This window comes from Erythrolamprus reginae, chromosome 9 (assembly GCF_031021105.1).
Source record: "Erythrolamprus reginae isolate rEryReg1 chromosome 9, rEryReg1.hap1, whole genome shotgun sequence".
Taxonomy (NCBI): domain Eukaryota; kingdom Metazoa; phylum Chordata; class Lepidosauria; order Squamata; family Dipsadidae; genus Erythrolamprus; species Erythrolamprus reginae.
In genome coordinates, this window is record NC_091958.1 from 16,485,499 (window position 1) to 16,511,924 (window position 26,426).

Here is a 26,426-nt window from a genome sequence, read left to right on the forward strand (position 1 = left end):
CTTCTTCTTCTTCTTCTTCTTCTTCTTCTTCTTCTTCTTCTTCTTCTTCTTCTTCTTCTTCCTCCTTCTACTTCTCCTCCTCCTTCCTCTTCCTCTTCCTCCTCCTCCTCCTCCTCCTCCTACTACTACTACTACTACTACTACATTGGGAGGGCCACCTCTGAAGAGGGTGTTCTCTGTCAAAGATACATTTTGTGTTCTATACCCTTAGCCATCAGATCCTTGTACCCTAGTCTCTAGCTATTACTCTCTAACACCAAATCAGCTTGTAAAAATGCTTTCTTCATCCATAACTTTATGATGGATGAGAGAACTAAACTGACATATATTACCAAAATCACCAATGGAGGTGCCAGAAATATGCCCACTTGGATATTAGACGTGGCGTGGGCAGGGGTTAATTGTTGAAATTCATGAGTTGATGTTGTTTTCTTATGACTTACAAAGATGCTATTCAGAAGATAATTGAATGTGAAACCCTGTTTGTGAAGTTGAACTGTTATTTCCTCTCTGCTGCGTATCAGTTACCTGCCTGAGATGCGCAACCCTACAGCTGGCTGGTGATGGAATTTCCCAGTCTTTCTTTTTCTTTCTTTCTTTCTTTCTTTCTTTCTTTCTTTCTTTCTTTCTTTCTTTTTCTTTCTTTCTTTCTTTCTTTCTTTCTTCCTCCATCCATCCATCCATCCATCCATCCATCCATCCATCTATCTATCTATCTAGTTAGTCAGTCCAATACACAATGAGGGTTTTAGTGGGTATATATCTATATACACATAGTAAAATACATGATGAAGGTTATAGAGGAGATACTCATAGTAAAATATATCTAAGAAAGAATAGAAAAGAAGATATAGTAATAGAACATATCAATGAAAGAATAGAAGAAGAGATATAGGAATAGAAGAAAGGTATAGGAGATATAGGAGAGCAATAGGACAGGGGACGGAAGGCACTCTAGTGCACTTCTAGTACTGAGACTTCAACAATCCATCTGTCGGCCTGTTGTCTCAGGGCAGAAACGCTCTGTAAGTGAGATTGAAGAGCCAAAAGTCTCTTCTGCAAGGGGAAAAAACTTCCAAAACTTTAGACAATAATGTTAAATATATTTGTGCACTGCAATTTGGGTAACCTGCCTAGTCAGGAGGAAACTCATTGGGTTTGATAGAAATTACTTCCGGGTGAATTAGCATGGGGTTGTTGTTTTCTTTGTCACTTTCTCTCAACAACTCCCCAGTCACTGGTCCTGGTATAGAAGTGAACAGCTGACCTCGATCCTCCTTAAGGCTTGCCTAAGGGAGGAAGACTAAAGTTGTGACATCATATTGAAAAGCTATTCCTCTGGGAATTTGTGCCCTTATTTTGTAGCCAACAGTTTATGCTGCCTCTGTTATTTACCTCAGCATGGCTTAAAATAGGACCTTATGGATTATATACAGTTGTGAATACTTGTGCCTAAAAATAAGAACCAGAGGGGAAAATATGTCTTGTTTCCCCAGTGCAAGCATTATTTGGGGGGAAGGTTGTGTTTTCAGTAAATGTGCATGGAATCACACTTAAAGTATGTCTCCTCTTCGCTCGCAAAGAATAACTCAATAAACATAATGCTGAAGAGGGGAAAAGGAAGGTAATTCTTTAGAATGATAAAAGGCATCTGGTACAAATTATAAATGTGCTGAAAGAATGAAAAAGGCATCATGATGTCATCCCATAATCCATAGAAACATAGAAGACTGACGGCAGAAAAAGACCTCATGTTCCATGTAGTCTGCCCTTATACTATTTCCTGTATTTTATCTTACAATGGATATATGTTTATCCCAGGCATGCTTAAATTCAGTTATTGTGGACTTACCAACCACGTCTGCTGGAAGTTTGTTCCAAGGATCTACTACTCTTTCAGTAAAATAATATTTTCTCATGTTGCTTTTGATCTTTCCCCCAACTAACTTCAGATTGTGTCCCCTTGTTCTTGTGTTCACTTTCCTATTAAAAACCTTATTTAACCCTTTGACATATTTAAATGTTTTGATTATGTCCCCCCTTTTCCTTCTGTCCTCCAGACTATACAGATTGAGTTCATTAAGTCTTTCCTGATACGTTTTATGCTTAAGACCTTCCACCATTCTTGTAGCCCGTCTTTGGACCCGTTCAATTTTGTCAATATCTTTTTGTAGGTGAGGTCTCCAGAACTGAACACAGTATTCCAATTGTGGTCTCACCAGTGCTCTATATAGTGGGATCGCAATCTCCATCTTCCTGCTTCTTATACCTCTAGCTATGCAGCCAAGCATCCTACTTGCTTTTCCTACCGCCCGACCACACTGCTCACCCATTTTGAGACTGTCAGAAATCACTACCCCTAAATCCTTCTATTCTGAGGTTTTTGCTAACACAGAACTGCCAATACAATACTCAGATTGAGGATCCCTTTACTATTTGCGTCTTGGCATCAAGGTAATTTTTTTATTTTTTCCCCCTCCAACATAAAGTAAAAAACAATACATAGTTTCCCACACAAAATCAAACTTATTATCAAACATATCCATTTTTTTTTCTCTTTACTTTGCAATCATTCAGTGGAGGCTCTTATATCTCTTTATTTCACAAAAGGACTGTAGAAACATATAGTATCTCATATATGCAGAAACCTCTTAAAATATAGCTTTTCTCCATCTAATATTAAAACATTACAACAACCTTTACATTAATCATCAAATTCACATCTTATTTGAGTCTTACAAATTTATTGAGCTAATTGTTCAAAAAAGTAGTTTTCATATAATCATCTAAGCAAAGTAGATTATATATAAAACAATTCTTCATATTGCAACAAAAGGTCTAAAAAACCATAATTCTATATGTTTAATAAAGTAATTATTCCAATAACAAAGTATATTATATTATATAAAATAGATTATATATAAAATAAATTTGAATATTACAACTAAAAAACCCTAATTATTATTATTTAAATAATCTGAATATGTTTAAACTAGTTTATTCCAATAATATTTTTATTAAAGGCTGAATCAACCTACCCTCAAAACGTCGCTACAGAGCACTGCACACCAAGACAACTAGACACAAGAACAGTTTTTTCCCGAACGCCATTACTCTACTAAACAAATAATTCCCTCAACACTGTCAGACTTTCTACTAAATCTGCACTTCTATTCTACTAGTTTTTCTCATCATTCCTATCACCCATTTCCTCCCATGTTGACTGTATGACTATAACTTGTTGCGTATATCCTAAGATTTTTATTAATATTGCTTCTTCATTGCTTATTTGACCCCTATGACAATCATTAAGTGTTGTACCACATGATTCTTGACAAATGTATATTTTATGTTATGTACGTTGAGAGCATATGCACCAAGACAAATTCCTTGTGTGTCCAATCACACTTGGCCAATAAAATTCTATTCTATTCTATTCTATTTCACAGGTGGAGTAGCAAAATCGCACTGGCCCTGCAAGCACTTATGAGCTGTGGTGGCAAGCGCAATTTAGCATTCTGGCTCATAGCCCACTGCTGCCTTGAACCTACTGGGATTCGATCTGTCAAACTGCTGGCAACCGGTCATCAGCAGAAGTAGCTTGCAGTACTGCACTCTAACCACTGCACCACCAAGGATATAGCATATACTCTAACCACTGCACCACCGAGGATATAATATATATTATATAATATATTGTCTGAACTATTAAGGGAGGGTCTCCCTTCACCTCTTTCCCACACACATAATATCTAGACTGAGTTGCCTTTTACTGTTCTGGAATGGAACCTTCGATGGCTTAGTGGCTAGAGTGCAGTACTGCAAGCTACTTCTGCTGACTGCAATTTGACATCCTTCCGAGGTGGGTAAAATGAGGATTCAGATTGTTGGAGGCAATATGCTGATTCTGTAAACCGCTTAGAGAGGGCTGTAAAGCATTGTAAAGCGATATATAAGTCTAAGTGCTGTCTGCCTGCCTGCCTGCCTGCCTGCCTATGTACCTACCTATCTATTTATTCAACTTCTATGCTGCCCAATCCCAAAGGACTCAGGGAGGGGGGCTTCAACAATATAAAAAGATACAAATACAATAAAAAGAAGTCAAATTTATTTGTTTGTTTGTTTGTTTGTTCGTTCGTTCATTTATTCAATTTTTATGCCGCCCTGCTCCTTAGACTCAGGGCAGCTTACAACATGTTAGCAATAGCACTTCTTAACAGAGCCAGCATATTGCCCCCACAATCTGGGTCCTCATTTTACCCACCTCGGAAGGATGGAAGGCTGAGTCAACCTTGAGCCGGTGATGAGATTTGAACCGCGGACCTTCAGATCAACGGTCAGCTTCAGTGGCCTGCAGTACAGCACTCTACCTGCTGTGCCACCCCGGCTCTTTTTAAGATAAAGATTGACTTCTATTCCTATTGCTCTTCCTCTCCACCTCCTCCCTACATTCCATCACACTAGCACAACTTAGGCGCATTTTGGTTGGCGGGCCCCAGGGGAAGAGCCTTCTCTGTGGTGGCACCGACTCTCTGGAACCAGCTCCCCCCAGAGATTAGAACTGCCCCTACCCTCCTGGCCTTTCGTAAACTCCTCAAGACCCACCTTTGTCATCAGGCATGGGGGAATTGAGATGTCTCCCCCGGGCCTATATAATTTATGTATGGTATGTTTGTAGGTATGTTTGTTTAAAAATGGGTTTTTTTAACTATTTTAAATTTTAAATTGTATATTATTAGATTTGTTATGAATTGTTTTATTGTATTGTGAGCCGCCCCGAGTCCACAGAAAGGGGCGGCATACAAATCTAATAAATGAATGAATGAATGAATGAATGAATGAATGAATGAATGAATAAATAAATAAATGTTGCAAACCATTTCCAATCATGCATCTTTTTTCACATATAGAAGAATGGGATAGTTCTTTCCAAATTTAATTGGGGAAGTGTTAAATCAGCACACAGTCCTATCCTTCTTCCAAACAATAGCACATTATGCTACCTTAAATACTTGTGTTTGAATGCGTGCAGATTGCTTTTGGCTGAAAAACGGAGGGCGTCTGAATGAATGCTGGGCTGAGACTAAGGAAAAGAAATAAGAAGGAGACCACCACAAGGACCAACATGCGAAGTATCATGTCTCTTAGCAAAATAAGACCCGCTCTCTTCCCCACTTCAATAAGCGGGAGTAGTTATTCTCCCAGTGAGTTCTTTATTATGGTGACAGTTTTCATGTTTTCATGAGATGCAATCCTCAGTGAGATGAGTTTTTCCCTGCTGTGCCCACTTATTGATGTACTGTCCAAATTCTCAGCAGATGAATAGTATAACTCAAACATTTCTATAAAATCTGTCTTACCCTTTCAATCAGATTTTTTTTCTTTTTTCCCGTAGCCTGCCTTGAGCAGATTACATTGTGCAGCCTAGGTAGTTACACACACAGTAATGAAGGGTGGAAGCAAAACTAATGTATAATATTCAGGGGACCTTACACATTGAAAGTATACATTAAAAAAGCAAATAATTACTAACTGAATTTTTTTTAAAGCGCCAGAGACACATGGATCACCCTATTTCAGGCACGGAGAAAAGAACAGGGCTGGATGTGTTCTGCCTGACTGGGCTCAGGCAATGAGTAACAGTCCAAGGAAAATAAATCAAACACACACGTGCTCTGCTAATCAGCAAACGTGTATTAGATAAACAAAAAAGGGTTACTCAAAACAGTTCTTAGTGTCCAAAAACAATGATAGTGCAAGGCTTACTTCAGCCACATACAAAAACACAGGAGAAAACAAACAAAGACAACCTGGAATGAGCAAAGACATTTCAGGAGTCCTTTTGAATCTTTGGAGCAAACAGCAAGTCTCAGAGTTTTCACCTCCCACTTGTCTGAAAAAGCTGGGTTGAAAACTCCAACGGCACGGAACAGAAACTTCAGAGCAGGAGCCACAAAATAACACAGATAAACAGCCACAGTTTGCCTTGGCCTCTGTTCCCTTTTATCCCTTTAGCCCTCATTAAGGGAACCACACCCAGCCCTTAGTATAAGAACCACACCCAGCCCAAGTGCTACTATGATGACTTGTAATACTCCTTAAAGTGATCCCTTCTTTGCATAGCTCTTCGGCTACACAGATCGATATATTGATCTGCAGAAGAACCCAGGGACGAAAGACTGTCTGAGGGACTGCATGCCAAATCCCCTGGGCTGTCTGTTGAATCCTGCGTACCAGTGGCCTCGTCCTCCTGGCTGTCTGCCACATCTTCCTGGCTGTCTGCCACATCTTCCTGGCTGTCAGCCAGGCTTTCGCATTCACTTTGTTCCGCGTCTCTCCCATCTTTGGGAGCAACGGCTGGCCCAGGCCCAAACACAACAGGATGTAAAGGGATAAATTTGTTTTCGGGAAGGAGATTTTTTTTTTAATGACCAATATCTAAGCATAACCAGGATTGGCTAAATTGATGCTGCTCATTCTCCCCTCATTTTTATCTTCTTTATAAACACATAGTTGGCTGTCTATATTGTTTATAAACACTAAGTTTTTTTAAAAAAAAATTAATTGTACGTGTTTCATGTTTTGATGAAGCCTACATCAGAATAATAACGCCGGCTGACTCACCGGCCCCACGGCGATGTTGCTGAAGGGCCGGGCAGACTCGGACCCTTCAGATGGCGGCCGCCATCTTGTTTTCGGCCGAAATCTCGCGAGACGAGATTTCGGCCGGGAATGCCCTGCCCACGTGGCTGGGCATGACGTCAGGTCTGGGCGGGGCCTGCTGGCCCTATTTAAGGGGTAGCAGGCCGGGAAACAGCCTTTTCGCCCGGACCTGGTTGCCTGAGCAGACACCCACCCGCCCTTCCCTATTTTGCAGTGTGCCTAGGGGTCGCCTTCGGGGGCCGAATGGGAATTTTTTGCAGCTTCGCCCATTAGGCCAGGCTGTTTTTTCGCCCATTCCACACTGGGGAGATGGATGTGCGGTTAGGGGGTGTTTGCATTTAATTAGGTTAATTGGCTTACCTCTGGTCATTGGGTAGGCAGGTTAGGGGCGGAAATCTGGGTGGTTTCAGCAACTGCGCGTTCTCCCTTGGGCATCTTTGGGGATGATTGACAGGTTCTCTCCAAGACCATGGTGGGTGCTACCTGCGCACTTGGGGGGAACCTCATGCGAGTGTATGGCAGGGTCTCAGGTGAGGGAGAGGTCCCTCACCTGGACCAGCATCGATTACGCCCATAGTTGCCCAGGAATGTTGACCTTTTACGTCATTTCCGCCCCGGAAGTATTTGTTTGACCCTGCAGGTCCATTTGGTTCCGGGTCATAGTTAAGTATGTTGATTATGCAAATTTATGCTAATTCATGCTAATTTAATTAATAAATTATGCAAATTTATTATAATAAAAATGACCCAAGTTTAAATCCAGCTCTTGTGTCCGAGTCGTTACTCCGTCTCTTCTGCAACATATATCTTTGAACTGGCACTGCTATCACTATGCAAAGGTTGGGAGTAACTGAGATTAAGCCCCCTTTGAGAAATCTAAAAGAAAGGTCTCACGACTGGAGCCAATATATTCACCTTGATATTTCTTGAAGGCTTAATTTGACTAGAATCACTGTGGCACCTAACAATTGCTACAAATATCTGGAGAACTCTTACTCAATTCTCACGGGCGTCATTTGTTCCTTTTGACCTATGTTAATGTTCTGAAGATTTTCTTTTAATTAAACGAAATTATAAAATAATCAGGTAAGGGCAAAAGCCTGACAACTGCTAATGAAGGGTCTCCTTATACCCAGATCCAATCCATTGTTTTATCTTTAGCTTACACGGCCCTTCAGTAGCGTTTGAGTACAAAAGTATAGCAATAGCACTTAGACTTATATATCACTTTACAGTGCTTTACAGCCCCCTCCCCTTTTGAAAAAAGTTTTATTGGTTTTCAAATATATTTTAAAACAGACAAATAAACAATTATATATATATATATATATATATATATATATATATATATATATATATATATATATATAAAACAAACAAACAAAACAAACCCACAACAAAAGAAATTATAATATTAGCAAACATTCAGTATTACTGCATTGCTACATCGGATATTTCATTAAATCCTATAATAATATACATATTAATTAATTACAGTAATATTCTTATTAATTCATACAATCACAGAATCCCTATTCAAACCATTCATATTTACATATTTTTATTCCTTATTTTACTAATTTTAATGCATCTTTTGTGATCTTTTTATTTCTGTTTCTTAACTCAATCCATCTGTGCCATTGTGCCCATATTTCATAATACTCAGAATCTTTTTGACCCCTTAATTCCAATATATATATATATATATATATATATATATATATATATATATATATATATCCACACACACGCACGCACGCACGCACGCACGCACGCACGCACGCACGCACATACATACATACATACATACATATATATATAATTTTGCTTTTTCTGGGGTTTCTGTATTTTTCCAATATTGGGTGAAGGTCATTCTGACCGCAGTTGTGATATGTAATATCAATTTTTTTGTACATCCTTTTCTAAGTGGTTTACAGAATCAACCTATTGCCCCCAACAATCTGGGTCCTCATTTTACCCACCTCAGAAGGATGAAAGGCTGAGTCTACTTTGAACCTGGTGAGATTTGATCTGACAAAGTGTTGGCAGCCACTGATTTTTATACTGCTTATATACTGCTTCATAGTGATTTTACAGCCCTCTTTAAGCAGTTTACAGAATCAGCCTATTGCCTCCAACAATCTGGGTCTTCATTTTACCCACCTTGGAAGGATGGAAGGCTTAATCAACCTTGAGCGAGTGGTGAGATTTGAACTGTTGAATAGTATAGGGCGAACCCAATGAAATTCAGGTTCGGCGGGTTCGTGTGAACTTGGTGGCTGGTTTGGGCAAGTTCATGGAACCCAAACCCGCTGAACCCTTCTGGCCCCTCCCTCCCATCTTCTGCCAAAGCGGTGTGTGGGGGGAGAGTGTTTCTCCATTGGGAAAATAAGACGGGGGCAAGTTTCTCAATGGGGACCACCTCGACGGCGGCTTTAATGCACCGAGAAACTTCCCACTATCTTACTTTTCCAATGGAGAAATTCTCCCCACACACACCATGCGTGCCCATCCTCCTTCCGACATCAAAGGGGAGGGGGCGGTGGCAGGCAGAGGGGAATCTCCCACCCCCACTCCCCCAGCCACCACACCAAAAGCCAGGAAGTGACGTCTCTGTGACGTCAAGGCACCACCCCTGGAATCCCATCATGGGGAGGCTGGGGGAGTGGGGGCGGGGGATTCCCCTCTGCCTGCCACCGCCCCCTTCCCTTTGACGTTGAAAGGAGGATGGGTGCGCACTGTGTGTGTGGGGGGGAGTGTTTCTCCATTGGGAAAGTAAGACGGTGGCAAGTTTTTGGCGTGTTAAAGCTGCCGCCAAGGTGGTCCCTGCTGAGAAACCTGCCGTCTTACTTTCCCAATGGAGAAATGCTCCCCCCACACACACCATTTGCCCATCCTCCTTCTGACGTCAAAGGGGAGGGGGGCGGTGGCAGGCAGAGGGGAATCCCCTGACCTCACTTCCCCACAATGGGATTCCGGGGGCGGGGTGTTGACATCATGGAGAAGTCACTTCCTGGCCAGCTGAGGCAACTGAACGCCGAACGCGACCCCAAACTTTGCCCGAAGTTTTAAAAAATTTCAGGGTCGGGTTCGGCATCACGAACGGCATGAAATTCAGTACAAACCCGAATTGTGTGAGTTCCGTTCGCCCAACATTACTGCTGAAGTACAGCTAGCAGTTAGCTGAAGTAGCCGGCACTGCTGCACTCTAACCACTGCAACACTCCAGCTGGCATAGCACAGTGGGTCAGATCTAAGCACCCCATGGGCCAAATCCAGCCCACAGGCCTTGAGTTTGACACCTCTATCTTACATCTTTTAAAAAACTGGAAATCATAATTGAATGCAATAATCATTGTATTTGCAGGGCTATGTCATCATTTTTTTTAAAAAAAGAGGAGTGTGAAATAAATAAACGAACAGACAAATAGTCCTTATGGTTCCCTTCAAAATATAGATTCTTTTAAATGATTGTGTTAGAGAATAGGGATTTAAAGCAACAAGGCACAGACATTGTATAATTATGATCCACATTTGTATCAGGACTATGTGTGATTTTATTGCCATGGTAGCACATATTTACAGAAGGCTGCATTGATTCTGCATCTCAATAGAATAATCCCACAGTGCTGACTTGGTGGTTCCACATTAGCAATTTACACAGATCGCTTTGCTTTGGCTAAGGGAATAAAATACCACATTTTGTTAGTAATCCATGGGCTTTCACAAAGCCTAATGAAGTGCATAATATACACTTGTCTCCTTGTCATGTCCAGAAGTAGAAGGAGGGGTGATATAGCCCATGTTACTGTAATTCAAGTGGTTGTATTGAATAATAATAATAATAATAATTAAAAAAAACCCAACACAATCTTGAGCTGCATAAACAGAGGAATACACTCCAAGACAAGGGAGGTGATAATACCACTCTATAATGCTCTGGTTAGACCATACCTGGAGTACTGCATTCAGTTTTGGTCACCACACTACAAAAGAGACATTGATACTCTAGAAAAAGTGCACAAGAGAGCAACCAGAATGATAAAGGGACTAGAAACAAAAATATAAGAAGAAAGTTTGCAGGAACTGGGCATGGAATTACTGACCCCCTCAGAGAAGGTTCGCAACTTGGGCGTCCTCCTTGATCCACAGCTAACATTAGAGAAACATCTTTTGGCTGTGACGAGGGGGGCGTTTGCCTAGGTTCGTTTGGTGCACCAGTTGCGATCCTATCTGGACCGGGACTCACTGCTCACAGTCACTCATGCCCTCATCACCTCGAGGTTCGACTACTATAATGCTCTCTACATGGGGCTACCTTTGAAGAGTGTTCGGAAACTTCAGATCATGCAGAATGCAGCTGTGAGAGCAATCATGGGCTTCCCTAAATATGCCCATGTTACACCAACACTCCGCAGTCTGCATTGGTTGCCTATCAGTTTCCGGTCACAATTCAAAGTGTTGGTTATGACCTATAAAGCCCGTAATGGCATCGGACCAGAATACCTCCGGGACCACCTTCTGCCGCTGGAATCCCAGCGACTGATTAGGTCCCACAGAGTTGGCCTTCTCCAGGTCCCGTCAACGAAACAATGTTGTCTGGCGGGGCCCAGGGGAAGAGCCTTCTCTATGGTGGCCCCGACTCTCTGGAACCAACTCCCTCTGGAGATCAGAACTGCCCCCACCCTCCTTGCCTTTCGCAAATTCCTAAAAACCCACCTCTGTTTCATTTTATGTATAGTTTGTTTGGGATGCATGACTGTTTTTATAATAAGGGTTTTAAACTGTCCTTTTTTAACCATTAGATTTGTACTATGTATTGTCCAAGGGGAGACATGATAGCAGTCTTCAAATACTTGAGAAGCTGCCGCTGGGAGGAGGGCATCACATTATTTTCCAAAGCACCAGAGAGCCAGACATGGAGCAATGGTTGGAAGCTGTCCAAGGAGTCATTCAACCTGGAAATATGGAGGAACTTTCTGACGGTGAGAGCGATTGACCAGTGGAATGGCTTGCCTTCAGAGCTGGTGAACTCTCCAACACTAGAGACTTTCAATAAAAGACTGGACTGCTATCGGACTAGTATGATGTAGGGCAGTGATGGCGAACCTATGGCATGGGTGCCACAGGTGGCACGCACAGCCCTATCTGCTGGCATGCGGGCCATTACCCTAGCTCAGCTCCAATGTGTATGTGCGTGCTGGTCAGCTGCCCTTCTCTGAAGACTCAGGGTAAGTTTCTATCTATTGGGTAGTGCGAAGACCGGGTCTGAAAGTGGACATTCTCTATGAACCTCTTCACTTTCTATTAGGTTGTCCCTGTCCCCTTTAAAGTAAGGTAAATTATTAATCTCATTGGTTTGTGGAAGCTTGTTAATTCTTGGCTATATCATGAAGTCTTCAGAGCTGAATTAATTTTATTTGTTATTGGCACAGAAAGATGAAGTGTGTGATAGCGAGGAAGCTTCTAATATTTTATTCTTGCAATTACACATCAGTATGTTTTTAGCTCTTTAGCGCTTATGAACACCACTGTTGTGTCTTTAGATTGAAGTTTTCAATAAACTTTATAAATAAATAGTAGACCATCTGTCAAATGAGGAATTTATAGATGAGATACCCATTCCCATCTTAACAGCTCTAGAGGAAGCGGCAATTAAAATGCTAACAAAAAATTGAGAATGAGGATGTTTCGCCCAGTGAAAGAATGAAACACAATCCCAGAGAAGAAAACAATGACAAACTTTGATGAGATTGGAAGGGTAGACATGTTTCTATGATAGAATATAGTTATGAAAAACTGGATATTGAGAAAGAAAATTGATAACTTTGAATGTTGGTTTCGGAAAGAGTTTCTAACAATATCATGGACTGTAAGAAGAACTGATCAATTGGTTGTGGATGAATGACTGTTCCCCATAGACAGTAATCAACAGGCAGAAATTCATTTACTTTGAGTATGTGATGTGAACAAACAATGATTTAGGGAAAAATGACTATGCTTGGCAATGTTGAGGGAAAGAAAAGAAGAAGAAGACCATAAATATAATAAATAAAGAGAATCGATGGGATTGGAAATATCACCTGAAGAAATACATATATCCTTGTCAGGGTCAAATCAGAATTGAAGGCATTTGTCTCTACAGCTGTCAGGGTTGGCCTGATGGTAGCTAACTAACTTCTTTATAAAAATGAAGCTTAAATGTGCCCTCTTTATGTTCAGCTATGCAGTGAAGAGTTGCAAAAAAAATTTACTACCACATTATGGGCATGTCTTATTTTGTGGGTGTGGCTTGCTGGTCATGTGGCCAGGTGGGAGTGGCGTGATGATCATGTGACCGGGGGCTTAAAATTCATGTGACTGGCTTAAAAGTGGCCAACCTGATGTCGTTCACATCAAGGTTAAGGTTAGGGTGCTTGGCCTCTCCTCACCTCAAAGAGATACAATTTCCCTTATTATTACTGAACATCCAAAATATACTGTTTATACTGATTATACTGTTTTGTTACTGTTGTTAGCCGCCCTGAGTCTGCGGAGAGGGGCGGCATACAAATCCAATAAATAAATAAATAAATAAATAAATAAATACTATTTAATTCTATGTATATATGCAATATTTGTACATACATATTACTCACAGGCACACAAAAATGTACATTATCTACTATATAAAGTGTATGTACACACACGCATGCACAGCTCTTCTAAAATTATACACATTCAACCTCATTTACTGTGATAGGAAAAACATACCCAGAAATTCAATTTTTTTTCTACCAGTTCTGCATACTTGACCAAATTTTTTTCACAGTTTTTGCGTACCTGACCATACCCATAAGAGCCCATCACTGCAACCATGGCTTTTTACATCTAGCTCAGGGGCGGGTTCCTCCTCGTTCAGACCAGATAGCCTGAATGCTAGCAACCCATTGGTAATGTCAGTATGGGTCACGGGCAGAGTTTACTTGGTGGCAGTCCATAAAAAAAAAAAGAAGAAAGAAAGCTAAATCTAGAAATGTTAATGACATGTTTCAGCTTCACAGATATGAAACTGGTTTTTTGAGCTTTTATTTACTTTTTTTCTGGATCGCATTGATAGAAGAGAATTGAATTTATCATGATAAGTAAAGATAAAAGTTTCCCCTGCCCAGTCACATCTGACTCTAGGGAGCAGTGGTCATCTCTGCTTCTTAGCTGAAGGAGCCAATATTATCCAAAGACCCTTTCTGAGGTCACGTGGCCAGCATGACTCAAATGCCATGGTACACAGAACTCTGCTACTTCCCACAGAAGTGCTACCTATTTATCTACTCCCATTTGCATTCTTTCAAACTGCTAGGTGGGAACGAATGATAAGCAGCTGCGAATTAACAAAATAGGCAGTAGAACTAAACTATACTTTCTTTCCTAACTTTTCCTTTTCACGTAACCATTTATCCTTAAACTTGTTGATACTTTCTATTTTTCTTCACATCACATTTCCTAAAATGCATTCTGCATGTTTATTTTATCTATGACCGCAACACTGTAATTTAGTACAGAATAAGATAAAGTTTCTTCTCCAAAGGCCAGTTTACCAGGAAGGAAAAACAAATCTCCTATTTAATGTCTGATTTTCAGCATGATACATCATTTGTGTAACATGATGCACAACTATGGATTTGAAAAAATTAAGATTTACAGCCCACAGCGTTGAAGGTTTGTACAATATGCTAAAACAAAAATCAATCAAGCTACATTATTGCTTTCTGCAATATGTAGACCTCAACTGAGTGGTATTCATTTTATTGATTGGATCCAGACTTGGTTTTATAGAAATAGACCTGACTGACGTCAGACCTAAAATGTATTCAATTCCATTTGATGAAGAATGTTTTCTTTACGAATACTCAGGACTGGTCTAAGAATGAAATACAGTGGTACCTCATCTTACGAACGCCTCTTCTAACGAACTTTTCGAGATATGAACCCGGTGCTTAAGATTTTTTTGCCTTTTCCTCCAAACTATTTTCACCTTACGAACCTAAGCCACTGCTGCTGGGATGAAGGGGTCCCCCCCCTTTTTTTTGAAGAAAGAAAAGGGAGGGGCGGCTTGGAGGGGGAAAGAGTTTGCATAGAACAGCGTGCTTGCAGAGGCACTGAAAGGGTGTCTTGAAGAAAGAAAAGGGAGGGGCGGCTTGGAGGGGGAAAGAGTTTGCAAAACAAAAGTAGGAGAACAGCGTGCTTGCAGAGGCACTGAAAGGGTGTCTTTTGAAGAAAGAAAAGGGAGGGGCGCCCCCTTGCCTTTCTTCCTTCCCACTCACCCTTTAGCCTAGCCTTGCTTCTTCCACCTGCCCCCTTTAGCTGCTCCTCCCCGCCCTCTGTTCGCCTCCCTTCTAAAGTTTGGGATTTTCCTGAAGGATTTGCACGCATTATTTGCTTTTACATTGATTCCTATGGGAAACATTGTTTCGTCTTACAAACTTTTCACCTTACGAACCTCCTCCTGGAACCAATTAAGTTCCTATCATGAGGTACCACTGTATATTAACAAAATATCAACATGTTCTGCTAGTAGATAAGATTTTGCCCTCACTTCAAGATGAATTTCTCATTAGCTTTGTCTTTGCTTTCTTCCTTATATCTAGCTTAACAATATAGGTCAACTTCGGTCTATAATATGTACAGCAACAGCAGATAAATTATTCTAACCTGGCACAACCAGCTTGAGAGAATTCATGTGGAGTAGGGAACAGACCTGTTGTAATAGCAATTTCATCTGTGACATGTTTAGCTAAACTTCTTCATGGAAGCAAGTGTATATGCAAGCATTTACATGCAAGGCTTTCTATCCTGAAAGAGCAAGTCTATATATGAACAGTGAACGTTTCAAGTATCCAATATTAAAAGTTTCAAATATTCCCTAGTATCATAATTTTAGCTAAATATGAAGCTAGTGTCATGAAATTAGAGCCATTCCAGAAGATAGAGCCGGGGTGGTGCAGCACATAGAGTGCTGTACTGCAGGCCACTGAAACTGACTGTAGATCGGTAGGTCAATGGTTCAAATCTCATCACCGGCTCAAGGTTGACTCAGCCTTTCATCCTTCCAAGGTGGATAAAATGAGGACCCGGATTGTGGGGGCTGTATGCTGGCTCTGTTAAAAAGTGCTAACATGTTGTAAGTACTAACATGTTGTAAACTGCCCTGAGTCTAAGGAGAAGGGTGGCATAAAAATTGAATGAATGAATGAATGAATGAATGAATGAATGAATGAATGAATGATATTGTCTCTCTTGGTTTGGTACTGTACCTTCATTTCATAGCCATGAAAAAAAGCAATGCTAATTCTTCACACTTTTAACAGAAATATATTATTATCTTATCTTTTATCATACAACTCTACTTTGCTCAACTGAAAGGACAATATTATAACTGAAAGAATATTCAAGAATTGCAAATACATTGCAGTTTTCGACTTGTTTTTTAAATGAATATTGTCAGAGCTTACAAAATACATTGAACCTGAACATGGGCTACACACCATAAAATGATACATTTGTGCGTTCATTTAACAAATCACAAGATGGGCATAATAAAATGTGCAGATCCAACCAAAGTGCAGAAAAACCAATACTAGAGAAACACTGACGATCTATGGTGTTCATCCATATTGCATCATTTTGCACTCTCTCTTCCCAGATTCCATCTTGCTCCAATAGCAGGAGAAGAGTTGAGACAGTTGGAGATGGCCTGGGCGTAGTGGTTGACCAGGGCATTTTTGTGTCTTGCCATGCTCTTAGCATACCACATCGTTTGCAGGGACCACCTTCACAACCATTGTCCTATTCTAGTCCTATTCTAGTAGATTTCATCTGCTCAGTCCACCGGAATCTGCCTTCACATGCTTGGGATAGACAAGTGCCTATCTCACAGAAGGTCAATGACCCATTGGCTACTCTCAACTTGGTTTGGCCAGCCTGTCAAAGCTGTTGGCCGGGATGTGGCCACTGTAAATGCTACAGCTACTAGGAGCCAAAGATGAATGAGCTGCACTAAAAGCTGCCCTAAAATGACCTGCCATAAAATGACATGACATGCTCCTAACCAGAGGTGCTACCCGTCCCTGAACACTCCATAGACCCCATACATACATACATACATACATACATACATACATACATACATACATACAACTGAGGACATAGGAACAATCATAGCAGAAGAGAACATTCCACAAAGCCAGAGCTGCAAATGCTGCAACAATGGTGCCCACACATGTCTGCCCAACATGTGGTAGAACATTTTGTGTCCTTATGGGCTTTACCAGCCACCTGTTGACCCATCATGGACAGCCCACAACATGTTAGATGTCAAGGTCTTCTTCGAACCCAATGGACTAACATCATTTTGCAAAATTCAAGGCAGCCTAAGTGCTCTTTAGGTATTGAAAGGATTCCCATCCTTGTGAAAGAGTCCTGGAGTCCTTCTTCCCCACATATTTCTAAAGCAACAAATGGGAGTGGGGATACTAGGGGGTGGGCAGTGAATGCCTTGCTGTTCCCCTTTTCATACACTATCTGAAGATGGTGCTAGAGATGAGAATAAATACCTTCTCTTGAATGCTTCCTCTACATTCCAGCCGATACTAAACTTAACATATAATGTCTCAGCCAGTAGTTAATGATGAGTTGTTATGCATTCATGCTTGAAATTGTGGGTCAGTTTTGATTAAGTCTCTTTCACGGAAAATAACAGATGGCATTCCCATTCCAAAATGCAATGTATTATGCAAGAGTTTAACAGCTAAACTTGTTAGAAGTAATCTATGCAACGCTAAGTAAGAGAAGCAAGCAAAACCAAGGGTGCTTCCTTGAGCTTCAACTCAATCCTTAGATCAATATTCCCAAACAAATGAGTTTGTTGTGGAAACAAAACGAAACAACGAGATCATTTTCTCTAACAGCAAACTCACTGAAGGCCAAAAGGATGGGGGCAAAATGGTGACAGCCTGCATCTGATCTTTTCCCCCAAAACATAATTCACTGTCTATTCTAGACTAAATCACTGTCTAAGAACTGCATCTTCTGGAATGGTTAAAAATGGCATTATTTAATAGAGAGTGCTCTCATAGGCAAAGTAGGTACCAGAAATAATGAGAAAGTTTCTCTATTTATGGAGCCCCCACTGGAAAAAGAAATATTATAAGAAGGATTATATACACCCACGTACACCTTCTTATTATTTTTGCAATAAATATTACCCTAATGAGCTCATATGTTATTAAAGGGAGCTGAAAGATTGCAAAGGAAGAATGTTTGTTTCAGTATTTATAATTACTTTAGGTTTACCCAGTCCATCTGAGCTGAACATGGTCATTGAAATATTTTAGGTAATTTCCTGTTAATGGTTTATTTTAAACTTAATGCTGTTCTTTTGCTTTAGGACAGCATCTTTTAATTGCTCGAAATTATCAGCAATGTCTGAAGCATTTTGAGTAAATATGGAATGAGGTCAATTAACTTCCTCGCTCTTCAATATAAAAGCATCCCTGCAGAATGACCTTGTGTGGTTTTATGGTGAAGTCCCACTGCTGAGTTCCATAAGTTCTATTTATTACGAAGGAGGTGTTCTTACCATGGCTGTTTTACTTAATTTTCCTTAACCAAATGCAAACTTATTGAAATGAGCCCAGTGGCATTTGTTTTAAAAAGTTGAAAGGAGGGGGGGGGGGGGAGAGAAGAAGCTTGCATTTATTATGCTTAGTTCACACACAAGACTTTTAAAACAATCATTGGGTAAAGAGAGTTGTTTAACTTTAGCATAGTTTTGGAAAGGTTTTGCATCAGCATCAGCTTTTAAATGCAGGGGTGGGCTACTGCCCAAATGGTGGGGTAGTGAAAATGAAGCTCCACCCCAGAGCACCCATTTTGCACTGAAAGATGTTGAAACAAAATGCAGGGTGTCCTGCATAAGCCACGCGCACAGTTTGGCAGTAAAAAGTTTGGTAGCCCTTCTCTGTCTAAATGTGACTATGTGTGTCCATCATGTTTGTCAAATACTGTCAAGTCCATTTGATTTTATCTTTATTTATTTATTTATTTATTTATTATTTATTTATTGGATTTGTATGCCGCCCCTCTCCGCAGACTCGGGGCGGCTAACAACAGTGATAAAACAATATGTGACAATCCAATAGTAAAACAATTAAAAACCCTTATTATAAAACCAAACATACATACAAAACATACCATGCATAAATTGTAAAGGCCTAAGGGGGAAAGAATGTCAATTCCCCCATGCCTGATGGGTTTTAAGAAGCTTACAAAAGGCGAGGAGGGTGGGGGCAATTCTAATCTCTGGCAGGAGTTGGTTCCAGAGGGCAGGGGCCGCCACAGAGAAGGCTCTTCCCCTGACATTGTTTAGTTGACGGGACCCAGAGAAGGCCAACTCTGTGGGACCTAACTGGTCGCTGGGATTCGTGCAGCAGAAGGCGGTCCCTGCGATAATCTGGTCCGGTGCCATGAAGGGCTTTATATCTTCCCTGTGTTCGTCATCTGCCCTTTTCAGCTAGTAGTTACCATTAATTTTGCATAGTTTGTCACTATGTTAGAATTCAGAGATAAAGAAATTCTAAAGTATTTCTTTTGTCTTGTGAGCTGATTAGAATTGCAAACATTAAAAACAATCTTAAATAAAATTTAGGGATTTATCATTGAAATAGTACAGGCTAATCCCATTGATTTAGGAGCATGAAAAGCAAAAAAGAAATTAATGTTTAAAGTAGGAATTAGAAAAAAAGATTAATGAAATGCTAGAATGCGTCATACAATAGGACGGAAGGAAGGACGGACGGACGGACGGACGGAAGGAAGGACGGACGGACGGACGGAAGGAAGGAAGGAAGGAAATGGTTTCTTAAAGCTCAAACTTTTCAGAGTTTTAACATATGTTTTTATCTCTGCCTGCAATTGTGTCTGATATAAATGTTGCTTGCAATTAGCTTCATGTACAGTAATATATTTTTATGTGATAAAAATGCATGCATGTTTCTGCCTCCTTTCTTTATATAATTGCAGCTAACTGTAAATGGATTTTTAAAAGTCTTAATCAAATTTCTGGGTAAAGAAAATGCCTGTATGAATCTTTTGTGTTTTCCTTAGAGATGTAGACAATCATCAACAATTATTCCAGAATAGGTCTTATTCTTAGAAGAGATACTAGCACTTTTATTGAAACAAAAATTGAATGGGATGAGTTTACGTCTTCCTTTTGGGTTTAATTAATGCAGAAGATGGAAATCATCAAATACTTATACACATTTCTCAGCCAATATATATCTAACTAAGAGCAAGAACTTCAGACCCTGGTCATGACTTTGCATCCAAAATTCTCTTCTGCTTTGAAAGAAATTCAGAAACAAATTACTTTTCCTCAGATGGACTGAGAACTGATAAAAAAAGTATGCAGGAAATTGCTCTGTGTGGCAGGAAAAAAAATCTATTATATTTGTCAGAGAAAGAAAAGTGGGAAGCACTTTCTGATATAATCTTGACTGTCATACAACAAATTGGACAGACAGACTTTATTCCAGATTCTAAATTCCCAATTTTTTCATAACTATAAATTGGTGACCAAATATCCCTCAGTTTACTACATAGTGTTAAAATTTAGCTTTTCTCTCTAAGCAGAAATGAAGATAACACAGGCCATTGTACAACCAAGAGCAATCCACTTAAAATATCATGTTCAGCACTATTTGTTGGGAGAAAATATATTATATTTACGAGGATTATCTGGAAAGTAAGGTTACAAGGCATGTAGCTCTTGTGGGGAATGTTCGCGGGGGAAATTGGTATTACTATCATTTAGCCGGAACCCAGCGGAAGAGGACAAGCAGTGCCAGTGGTCAGTAGATCATCGACTGGCATTGTGGTGAAGGTTAGAGATTAGCATCCTCATTCCGTTTCCCTCCAAGTGCGAAGTGTGTTCTGTAATATGCTACCTGAATGCGAAGGGCATGAATTCTGCTGTGATGGGTGCCCAAGATTTTTCTCGCCAATTACTGAATTTTGAATTTTTTGGCTGAAGGAGAATGGATATGGTGCCACTGCATTGATTGATGTTTGCTCTCTGGAGTATGGTGATAAACCCAAGTTTCATCTCCTGTCACCAGTAATGGGCAGCCAAAATTTTTACTGCCACACTGTGGGTGTGGATTATTTGGTGGGTGTGGCTTAATGGCCATGTGACTGTGTAGGAGTGGCTTGCTGGTCATGTGACTAGGCGGGAGTGCCTTGAATGATCATCATCATTCAAGTGAACTGTTAATTCATTCCATGACCAGGTTCTTAAGTAGAAAAGTTTGTAAGAAAAGCAATTTTTCCAATAGGAATCAAGGTAAAAGCAAATAATGCGTGTGATTGGGGAAACCACAGGGAGGGTGGAGGCCCTGTTTCCTCCCAGGAGATTCCTAGAGAGGCCACCACAGAGGCTTCTTCCCGCCTTTTCCAGCCCTGTTTCCTCCCAGGAGATTCCTAGAGAGGCCCCCATGGAGGCTTCTCCCTGCCTTTTCTAGTTACAGTTTTGGAGGCTCGGGTTTGTAAGTGGAAAATGGTTGTTGAGAAGAGGCAAAAAAATCTTGAACACCCGGTTCCTATCTAGAAAAGTTCGTAAGTAGAGGCATGCTTAGGTAGTGGTACCACTGTATGTTCCTTCAGGCATGTTTATATAGCAATAGCAATAGCACTTAGACTTCCATACCATTTTACAGTGCTTTGCAGTGCTCTCTAACCACCTTACAAAGTCTGCATGTTGCCCTCAATAATCAACCTCAGAGGAATGAAAGACCGACTCAACTTTGAGCCAGTTAGAATCGAACTCCCGCAGTGGGAACACAAGAGTGTAGTACCGCTTTCTAACCACTGGGCCACCAGGGCTCTTTATGGACTGGGCTCACATGTGCTCTCTTTACAATAAAAGGGGAGAACAATGGGGTGAAGGGGGAGTTGTCTTGATTGATGCACCACAAGACTTTGCTTAGCTAAACCTTCAGTCTGCGGTAATGTAGATTCCCAAATCTGAAATATATATATTTATATGTCACATGTTTTTTTTGCTGAATTTGAAAATTAAGGGAGACTAGGATAGATCTATTTCGGCCTTATTTTGGCCTCATCAGCTAGCCATACCCACTGGGACTTGAACCTACAACCTTTGCCTTGTAAGGCAGAGAATTATCCTCTAGGCTACAGTATCCAATCCCTTCAGCTTTGCACCAGGGAAGGGTTACATATTTTTGTGTCGAATATATATACATTTCATTTGAAAGCAAAATCAATCTCAGTTTCACATTGCCATCCTTAAGGGCAGGATAAATTTCAATAGGAGGCTTATCCCATCTTTGCTGAAGTCAGTGGCATCATCAATAATGCAACTTTTTGTTGTTGCTACTGAGAGCTGAAGCAATTTCTGCTCCAGGAGACACTTCTTTTTCTTCTGTTTGATTGGTTACTATTTGATCTCTTCAATAATAAAGAGATTTCTGTTGCTGCATTTCCCAGAAACATTGAATCATCACCTGTGTAACATCAACAAATGAAAAAGATGAATTACTTTATTGCTTGCTATCCCCACTTTTGCATTGACTATGTATCAGCCAGGGAACATTTTAATCAAGGAGTAAACATGTTCTAAAATCTTCTGCACCCCACTGTTATTCTCTTGATTCTCTTCTTCTGAACAGAAACATTGTTAGATATAGAAACTGAGTGATAATTCAAACTAAAAAAGCTCCATATAGAAGTACTTTTTCCAACTCAATTTAAATATAATAAGGAACAGTTGAAGATGATTATGTTAATCTGGCCCATCTCTAGCATATACAAAGATTAGAAAACAAAGAAATAACAACCAATAATAATAAACAGCTTGGGTGCAATCGAAAAACGTCTAAAGCGAGTGTCTACAGCCCACAGCCTCAGAGCCGTATGCCGCTCTTTTATATTATATTGACTCTTTTTTTCTAATCTTTCTTTCTTTCTTTACTTACTTACTTACTTACTTACATACTTACTTACTTATTAGATTTGTATGCCGACCCTCTCCAAAGGCTCGGGGCGGCTAACAACAATATAAAAAGACAATGTAAACAAATCTAATATTAAAAATAATCTAAAAAACCCCCAATTTAAAGAACCACTCATACATACAAGCATACCATGTATAAATTCTATAAGCCTAGGGGGAAGAGAAATTTCAATTCCCCCATGCCTGACGACAGAGGTGGCTTTTAAGGAGCTTGCAAAAGGCAAGGAGGGTGGGGGCAACTCTGATATCTGGGGGGAGCTGGTTCCAGAGGGTCGGGGCCACCACAGAGCAGGCTCTTCTCCTGGGTCCCGCCAAACGACATTGCTTAGTCGACGGGACCCAGAGAAGGCCAACTCTGTGGGACCTAACCGGTCGCTGGGATTCGTGCGGCAGAAGGCGGTCCCGGAGATATTCTGGCAGGATGCCAATGTATATGACATTATTAAACCTCTGGCATATACTCTCAGTGTATCTCAAAGATTTTGGGTAGATGTAAGTTGCTTCCTATTTTCAATCAGAAAGTGATCCAATTCTTGCTCTATCATCTGCAAATATTGATCATCTTGTGTTAATTGTGTATTAAATGTTCATCTTCTAAGGTTTTGTTTCGGATTTGTCCAAGTTATTTTTATGGGATTATGGTCTGCCCATGTTTTCAGAGTTATTTCTATTGTTTCTACATTTTTACTAAATTCCCTGGATACCCATGTCATATCTATTCTGGGAAGTGTTTTATGTGGGTTAGAGTAGAATTTGTATTGCCTTGTTCAGGGTGGGCTGGGGGTGTAAGGTCTTCCATAAATCTGTTAGGTTAAGTTCTTCCACCATATTGAAAAAGATTTTTGGAGCAGTAGATTTTTCCTAATTTTTTTCTTTTTCTCTCCTGCATGATCTTTTTCCCCCATTCTTCAACCCAAATAGGAAAATACATCTGAAAAATCTGGTTTTGCTAATGACTGTTACATGATTTAGATGGGCAATCTTCCTAAATTTCCTCATTAACTGTTGGTGTGTCTGGGATGGAGGTTGTGGAAATAGGTGGCTGTAATTTCCTTTCACACCTGCAGTAGAACACATTCAGGTCATCTGAATAGTTGAGGGAAATATCACCAAACAACATGTTTCTAACTCAGACCTTTCAGAAGGACTCAAGAAGTGTGTAGTTCAATATAAGCATATAGTTGACTGTGCAAGGAACAACAACAACAACAACAGCAGCAGCAACAACAGCCACAACCACCACAACCACCACAACCACCACAACCACCACAACCACCACAACCACCACAACCACCACAACCACCACAACCACCACAACCACCACCACAACAACAATAATAATTTGTGCCGGAACTACCAGTAAAGAACTGGTGGGATCATAAGCCCGAAAATGTGGTCGAAAATGAGCAAGCAAAACTACTGTGGGACTTCCGACTTCAGACTGACCGAATTCTGAAGCATAACACACCAGACATCCTGATTGTGGAGAAAAAGAAAGTATGGATCATCGACATCGCAATCCCAGGGGACAGCAGAATTGAGGAGAAGCAGCTAGAGAAATTAGTGAAATACGAAGATCTAAAAATCGAGCTGCAACAACTCTGGCATAAGCCAGTGAAAGTGGTCTCAGTGGTACTTGGCACGCTGGGCGCAGTGCCAAAGGATCTCAGTGGACATTTGAAAACCATCGGAATTGACAAAATCTTCATCTGTCAATTGTAAAAGGCCACTTTACTGGGATTGGCACACATAAATTGCTACTACATCATGCAGTCCTAGGTGCTTAGAAAGTGCAATACAAAATCCAGCATAGTGATCTCATTTGCTGTGTTCTATTGTTGAAATAATAATAATATATATTTTTTTAAAAATGATTTCCTTATTTCCTTCCATTTTGACTAAGAACACTAACCAACAGGGTAGAACAACAGAATAGATAGGAGTATTCCCGTCTTATCAGTGTACTGAGTAATAATTGCCTCTACAAAGAAAGTCAAGTGCATATTCTACATATGCTTTCATGTTTACTCTTTTTTAAAGAATTAAGAAATTTGTGCTTATACTAGGGTGTTCATTTACAGTATAGGTAAACTGTACTCTATAGCAATGTTTCCCAATCTTGGCAACGTATCTGGACTTCAACTCCCAGAATTCCCCAGCCAGCATTCGCTGGCTGAGGAATTCTGGGAGTTGAAGTCCAAATATCTTCAAGTTGCCAAGGTTGGGAAACACTGCTCTATAGAATACCCACATAGATATCAATCTTTATGTAAACATTCTCTCAAGTTTTAATGCATTCTTAGGGGGGGATATTCTGATTCACATGCTATCCTGATTTAAAAAATAATAATTCAGCACATTGTTCAGGCTATTTTGTTCAGACATAATGGGAAAATATACATGAACATGGAGGCATTCCATTATGTTGGGGATTTTTTTGTATTTTTTCCAAGTATGCTAACAGGTTTTGATTAAGCCTAGGAAAAAAATAATGGTTTTCTATAGCAGTCTGTTAGGGATCATGTAAGTCGAGTAATGGCTTACATGATTTATGTTTGCAGTTTATGCAAGTTAAGTTCGAAGGAGTATTCCATATGTGCAATTTTCCTTTCAATCAAGTAGAAACCATCAGTGATTTACTGTATTTATGCAAAACTGACATATGCCCATTGTCCAACGATAGGCAGAAATCAGAAATCTGAACCATATTTAATGCAAATTAAATGCAAGAGTCTTCTGCATCCTTAAATTTTAAAATAAGATAGTTTGGATCTGATAGCTAAGATGCTGAACTGGGCAACCCTACTTCTTAGGACTCCTAGTATTCTTAGTACTCACAACACCCCAGGTGATACTATACACGAGCAGTCAATTTCAGTCCAGTCTTCTTCACAGGTTGTTGACAACAGGCAGATGGCATTCCATTGTAAGTTGCTTGAGATCCTACAAAAAGGAACAAGATATAACATAAACCTATCAAAGGAACACACAAGCAAGGCACTGCGAAATATGTCAAAGGGTTAAATAACGTTCAGGGGGGAAGTGTTTTTAATAGGAAAGTGAACACAAGAACAAGGGGACACAATCTGAAGTTAGTTGGGGGAAAGATCAAAAGCAACATGAGAAAATATTATTTTACTGAAAGAGTAGTAGATCCTTGGAACAAACTTCCAGCAGACGTGGTTGGTAAATCCACAGTAACTGAATTTAAACATGCCTGGGATAAACATATATCCATCCTGTTGTGTCTGGGTCACTCCGGAAGCTATAACCAACCCAAAAAGATAAGCCAGACACACCGATTGAATCCAAACACAGTTTTATAATGATAAAGAGAAAAGAAGCCAACAGAAAATGTCCTTACAAGTCAGGAAAGCACTGGAACTCCAAATAGATACACAAAGGCAATTGTTCATACATAAACACAGGATCCTCAATGCCAAACGAGGCTGTTGCTAACATACACCAACCTCCCATGGGTCTTCAAGACTGCTGGGCCACGAGCCAGGAACAAAAACGCTGAGAGAAAAGGCAGATAACAGCAACTCCACTTTGATAACACTCCACGCTGCCGAAAGAGTTTGCCTGCCTTATAAACCCTTCCCTGCTAATGAGGACCACATACCACATCCTGGTGTTCCTCATTCACCGCTGATAATATCTCTTCAGTTGATTCCTCCTTTGATCTATGCGT

At 40.3% G+C, this 26,426-nt stretch overlaps 1 long non-coding RNA gene across 2 annotated transcripts in view; it reads right to left on the minus strand.

Moving 5' to 3' along the window:
* Nucleotides 1-26,426, minus strand: part of LOC139172524 (uncharacterized) — a 535,209-nt gene that overhangs the window by 207,265 nt on the left and 301,518 nt on the right. For both annotated transcript variants that reach the window (XR_011559883.1, XR_011559884.1), the window contains one exon: nucleotides 25,571-25,675. This is a non-coding gene — a long non-coding RNA (uncharacterized lncRNA). The remainder of the gene's footprint in view (nucleotides 1-25,570; nucleotides 25,676-26,426) is intronic.